The following is a 6,682-nucleotide window of genomic DNA, read 5'->3' as shown; positions in this document are numbered from 1 at the left end:
ATGGCTTTACCAGGTTCTACATTAAAGGATTCCCATTTATCTCCAATACATGGCTTCTCCATCCCTATTAGCCAGAAAAAGGAAAGAACAGAGAGGAGTGTACATGGGAAATTTCTATGGGTCACACTTGGAATTAGAGCTCATTATTTCTGCTCACATTCTACTGTGTAGAACATAATCACATGGCCACACCTAACTGCAAAGGAGCCTGGGAAATGGATTTTAGTGACTGCATAAAACTGTTAAAGTAATCATCATTATTATTGCTCTCACTTATTACCAACTTTCTAGCTTGGGCTCTCATCTTCATGCACCTGGAAAGTCATAATAGCTTCCTCACTAGTCTTCCTGCCACCAGACTGTCCCCCCTCCCTATACCCTTTCTCCACACCAAACCCAGAGTTATTATTATCTAAAATCCAAACCTGATCATCTCACTCACCATTCCCCAACTGCCCGCTTATGTCCTTCTGTGACTTCTCACTGCCTCAGAATCCAGTCAGAATCCTTGCAGTTCCTCCAGGATCCAGCCAATACATATCCCTTTGGTCTCACCTCCAGGACCTTTTTATCTTACAGCTGGCATCTGTGACTGGACACTGTGGATATTCTAGTGGATAAGGTAGACAGGACCCTGCCTTATGGACTTTACATTTTAGTGAGGTAAGCAAAACCAGTAAACAAATAAATATACAATATTAAGTAGTAAAGACTATAGTGAAGAAAAATAAAGGGTAAGGACATTAAGGACATTAAGAGTGATGAGCTAAATAAATAGATAAATAAATAACATATTAAATTTTACTGGCAGGTGACAGCTATTTCACAGAGAGATATGTTGTGGACTTGATCTTCACTATAGTTACCTTTGTGACTGCATATTACAAAAGAGTTCTTATCGCTGACCTATATTTGTGTTTCTTTGAACTTCTTTTATGACAGTTATTCAGGGAAACAATATAGATTGCCTAATGTGCTATTTGTGTGGGATATTGACAGAATAACATAATTTATTATCACCCACTGGGGAGTTAGAGTACAAAGGGCTCATGTTTCCCCCTACAATCTTCTTTGCAGAAAAAATCAACATAAAAATATTTAATAAAATCAGGTTTTACTCAAGTATATAAAACTTTCATTTTTTTTAATTGCCTAGACAATGTTATTGTCACTTTGGGTAATTTTTTAAATGTTACATTCGTGATGTTCCTGCCACCTTACTGGATTTAGATTTTCAAATTCAGGAGATGTGAAGTTAAAGATTTTCCTGTAGATGCTGTTCATTTAATCAAGGTAAACAGACTTAGATCTTTAATGGTCAAATATGAGCATGTGCTATGATGTGACATACATATAAAGCTATGAATTCCTCTCAGAATCCTCTATTTAAAAATTGGAACTTTTTTTAAATGTTTATTTTTTTTTTGAGAGAGAAAGAGAGCACAAGGGTGTAGGAAAGGTGGTGGAGGGGGGGGGAGCTGCAGAACAGAAGATCCAAAACGAGCTCTGTGCTGACAGCAGAGAGCCTGATGTGGGGCTCGAACTCACAAGCTGCGAGATCATGACCTGAGCCAAAGAAGCTTAACCACCTGAGCCACACAGGCACTCTAAAATCTGGAACTTTTAATTTATGATAGCAAAAGAGAGTTGCAAACAATTTAATTGTCAAATAGTTGGAGAATCTTTAAATAACAATTGGAGTACTATACTGTCATCAAAACTCAAGCTTTTGTAAAATACTTAAGAGCATGGAAAAATAGGTGGGCTATATAACCAGGTGAAGAGAATTTAAGAGTGTAAAGAATGTAATTGTATGAATCTGGTTTAGAAAACTGAAAACAACCTAAAAGAAGTCAACAGACTGGCAGTCCAGAACGGGAATGGTTAGCATTACAAAATTATCAGAGACCCAGAACCTTCAACATTGCTACTCTCCTTTCCTTAGCAGGTGACTTCCAAACCATGGCTCAAGGTGGTTGCTTGAACTCCATCTGTTATACCTACATCCCAGTCATCAAAAGGAAACAGGTAAAAAAGGGGCATGCTTCTCATGGCAGACAGAATAATGGCCCGCTAAAGATGCCATGTCCCAACCCCTGAAACTGATAAATATGTTACCTTACACAGAAAAAGGGACTTGGAAGATATGATTAAGTTAAAGATCTTGATGGGGAGTTTATCCTAGATTATCAAGTGGCCCCGATGTAATCACAAGGATCCTTATGAAGGGCAGCAGAAGGGTGAGAGTAAGAGGAGATGTGACAATGGAAGCAGAGGTCAGAGTGATGCAAGAAAGGGGCCCAGAGCCAAGAAATGAAAGCAGCCTTTAGAAGCTGGAAAAGGGAAAGAAAGTCTATCCTACAGCCTCCAGAAGGGACACAGCCCTGTCAACTCATTTTAGACTTCTGACCTCCAGAACTATAAGACAAGAAATTTGTGTTGTGCTAATCTCCTAATTTTGCAGCAATTTCTTACAGCAGCAGTAGGAAACTAATACATCCTCCCTTAACTTCCCAAGGAAGAAGGTAAAAATAGATAATCGGACACAGTTAACATATTCTGCCACATTTCCTTTAAAAAATATATATTCCAAAGGAAATAGGTTATGTTTTTCTAGAAGTCTTGGGTTTCAAAATGGAACCCCAAACTCAATTCTAAATTACATAAGGTTAAGCAAGGGGAGGAGAGGTTATTTACAATATATTTGAACCTCACCCCATTAAGGAAGAAGTATAGGATAAATTGTATATCCATAGGGCTTGTAACCAAGGACTTGTCCAACGTCAGCCCACCCCCTTCTCTCTCTCTCTCTCTCTCTCTCTCTCTCTCTCTCTCTCTCTCATTCTCTTTCTCTCACTTCCCTCTGCTTTTCTCTGTTTCAGTTCATTCTCATCTACTGAAAATGGACCTTGCTCATATGTTGAGAACCAAGGGAGTGGGCATCCAACTTAAAGACCTTCATCTCATCATTGATTCATTTGCCACGTGTTTGTTGAGTCCCTACCATGTGCTAGGCCAGTGAACAAGACAGACAAGTCCTGGCCTCATTCTGGTAGTGGATATGGATAATAAACAAATACATAAATCAAGATCCTTAGAAACTAGGATCTTGTTTTTCATTGTTTATTAGGTATGATGATGGAAATGTGCAGACAGATGAAATACAGAGTAACTGGGAGACCTCAATTTATACTGGGTGGTCAGGGAAGGCTTCTCTGAAAAGCTGACATCTAAGACCCCATAGATAAATAAAGCAGACATGAGCATGACCCAGGGGGCCTCAGAGACCCCACGATAGCTTCTTGAAGTGACAGAAGGGAGACCAGCATCCCCGGTGCCAAGTGAGCATATGGGGATGGTAAAAGATGAGGCTAGGTGCTACACCCAACAGAACTTCATGGATACATCTTGGTTTTTCTAGAAGAGTCCTCATTATACCTGAGTCCCCACCATAAATATTAAGAGCCACAGGTTGGAAGCTAAATTTTTCAGTCACCTTGCATATGCAGCTACGGGAGTCAGGATTTTTTTCCTGAGAGAAACAACAGAAAGGCATTGACAAGTTTTGAGCGGGGCAATACCAAGATCTGATTTATATTTAATATCACTGGAAACCAGAGAATGAGTTAATAAATACAGCAAGTTAAATATGTCTACATTTGGAGTACTGATGTTTTTAAATAGAAATCAATATCGAGGTAAAATAAAAAGAGGTATAATTTATGACGCAGCATAAGGCACAGGTATACCCTCACCAACCTCATGAACACATAGGCCTTAAAACCACCACTCTGCTTGTGATTCTTCCTCCTTCTCTTAAACTCAGAAGCACTTTCTGAGGCAGAACGTAGCTCCAGCTTTCTGGGTTTCATAGCAACTTGGCAGTGCAATGCTTCTAGGCTGAAATCCCGACTTCCATGGATTCATGCTGTTTCAGCCACAAATATTTACCTTACCTGGCTCCTGGGGCTAATTAAAGGGGCAGGGCTCCATTCCACTTGGCTTTCCCCTAAATTGCTTTCAGAGTCAGAAGCAGCTGCCGGATGAGAATGACAGCTCTATAATTCATCTCTACATCCACACAGTGACTCGCTCACAAGCGTCCTTTTCAAATTAGGAAATACCCTGCCCTTGCCACTTTCCTACTGGATTTGAAACTGCATCTCCTTAAAATGATTTCTCCTAGCTTGCAGCTGCCTCTGGAGCTACTAAGAGCTTATTGTACCATTTAGAACACTGTTTCGTTGCAAATATTTATTCTTATTGTAAAACTTATACATGTTTACTGTAAAAGATTCGAGAAGGTGAGAATTGAAAAGTGAATTTTTCCCTCTCTGCTCCCTCAGCCCCTGTCACAGACCCAATGAATGAATGCCTTTCTCCTGGTAACCTCTGTTAATCAGTTTTGGCCATTTTCTATGCATATACATGAAAACAGAGAAACCTTTATTGGCATTTAAATAGGTTGTCCCACAGGCTTTAAAGCGATTTCATGATAACAAGTCAGTCCAGATTTGGTAAACCATGAAATGGTATCACGGTTTGTTGGCAGAAACTGAAGACTCCGCTCTTCTCACAAAGCAGAATAGCGGAGTTAATCCTGGTTACACTTCAGAACAGGGTCAAGGTACCAAATTCAAACCATCAGGCCCAGGAAGAAACCAGACAGGAAGTAAGTTTGCAACTCTGAAGACAGACTCAGAGCTCTAGTGGGGGAGGACCATAGATGGAGAAGCTGGAAATCGAGTCTGAGCAGGGGCTCAGAGGTCAGGGTCTTGTCCAGAGGGGTGGAGAAGCACCGTGGAGTCTAGTGTGGTCACTGGGGTAATGGAAGATAGCAGAATCAGAGAAGCCAGGAAGGCAAGATGGGTTTTCCTTAGTGGGAAAGTGGAGATACTGCTGGGAAAACAGAACACATCCACAGAGCGAGAGGACAGAGGAGGGCATCCCTCTGGGGGTTAGGAGGCTGAGAATCATCATGAGAGAGAGAGATGGAATCTCCCTCTGAGGGACTTTGGATAAGTTCTAATAATATTATATGTTGCCTTTCAAGTACTTCTCTTTGGTATTGTTTATGGTGGTAAAGTACATATAACACCACTTTAACCATTTTTTAATATACAGTTCCGTGGCTTTAAGTACCTTCACACTGTTGTGCAGCCACAAGCACATCTCCAGATCTCTTTTCATCTTGCAAAAACTGAATCTCTGTCCCCCTGAAACATGGACTCCCCGTTCCCCACTCCTCCCGCTCCTGGCAACCACCATTCTACTTTCTGACTACTCTAGGGGCCTCCTATGGGTTGAATCATACAATATTTGGCCTTTGGTGACTGGCTTACTTCACTTAGCATAATGTCTTCAAGGTTCATCCATGTTGTAGAATGTGTCAGAATTCCTTCCTTTTTAAAACCAAATAATATTCCATTGTATGTATCTATCACTCTCTTTATTTACTCATCCATTTATTCATGGATACTTAGGGTCACTTTTCCACCACCTGGATATTGTGAATAATGATGTTATGAATATGCGTACGCTTTCAAGTATTTTTCTGAATGAAATATTTCAAGTCACGGAAGACGAACAGGGTTTTTTGTTTGTTCTGTTTTTGTGTGTTTTCCTTTAAGGAGAGAAGGGCATTCCCAGGTGAGGGAAAAGCATAGATGAAATTGTGGAATGGAGAGGCATAGCTTGACCAATGAAGGGCAGGAGGCTCCATGGGGCAGCAGCATGGAAGGGGATAGAGTGAAAGGTGAGGTAAGAAACATGGTCAGGGCAGGTGAAAGTACAGAAAATAATAGAATATGTTCACCACCCAGTTGTGTCATATGTTAATATCCTGCCATATTTTCTCAATTTTTAAAAGAAATATAGTATTTTGGATACAACTGATGCTCCCTGCACAAGCCCCTGTCCGAATTTCCACTCCCCTTTGCAATGGTACCCATTTTCCTGAATTCCAAGTTTTATATGTTCCATGCTTTATGATTGTACTACATGTGTAAATCATGTGTTTTCATGCTTTTAAAAATGCTTTTAAACTTTATTATATGAATGGTATAATACTTTGTATACATCCTTTTCCACCTTTTCCCCCATTAACATTGTGTTTTGAGGATTTGTCTAGATTATTTCATATTTGAATTCCATTGCATAAATATTTCACACTCTATTTTTCCACCTTTACAAGCAACACTACAATGAACATTCTTGTACATTTTCCTTGTGAGACTTTAGGCTGTGGACCTAGATGTGGAATTGTTGGGTTCAAGGGTAACGTGCATCTTCAACTTTATTTGTGAAGTAAAATTGCTCTCCAACTAAGCGGTTGTATCAATTTACACTTCCGTAAGCAGTATACAGTTGTTTCCATTTTGCCCCACTCTCTGCCAACAATGAATAGTCAGATTTTCTTTTAAGTTGCCAAAATAGCACAGTTGGTTAAGAGCCCAGTTTTTGAGCATCACTCTTGGTATCCAAATCCTGGCTTTATCACTTACTAGTTGTATGAGCTTTGGTCCTATTTTCCCTCTCTGGAAGAGGAAAGAGTTGGTAGTACCACCTCATGCATTTATTGCAACATTTTAGTGTGTTAACACATGGAAAGCATCTAGAACCATATATGGCTAGTGCTCAATAATGTCACCAATATCCATCAGAATTTTTGAATTGGCCATTC

At 40.0% G+C, this 6,682-nt stretch overlaps 1 long non-coding RNA gene across 3 annotated transcripts; it reads left to right on the top strand.

Moving 5' to 3' along the window:
- The first annotated feature begins 249 nt into the window (after window positions 1-249).
- LOC131519098 (uncharacterized) lies at window positions 250-6,432 on the top strand. Of its 3 annotated transcripts, none has more exons than XR_009265457.1 (3): window positions 250-663; window positions 1,949-2,028; window positions 5,631-6,432. It is a non-coding gene; the product is annotated as an uncharacterized LOC131519098 (long non-coding RNA). The 3 variants fall into 3 exon arrangements; XR_009265455.1 differs by lacking the exon at window positions 5,631-6,432 and adding an exon at window positions 2,883-3,565; XR_009265456.1 differs by lacking the exon at window positions 5,631-6,432 and adding an exon at window positions 2,883-3,565 and having other exon boundaries at window positions 1,946-2,028.
- The last annotated feature ends 250 nt before the right edge of the window (window positions 6,433-6,682 follow it).

Source organism: Neofelis nebulosa, chromosome 8 (genome assembly GCF_028018385.1).
Source record: "Neofelis nebulosa isolate mNeoNeb1 chromosome 8, mNeoNeb1.pri, whole genome shotgun sequence".
Classification (NCBI taxonomy): domain Eukaryota; kingdom Metazoa; phylum Chordata; class Mammalia; order Carnivora; family Felidae; genus Neofelis; species Neofelis nebulosa.
Note: the sequence above shows the minus strand (reverse complement) of the source record. Positions and strands in the feature narration are given on the sequence as shown.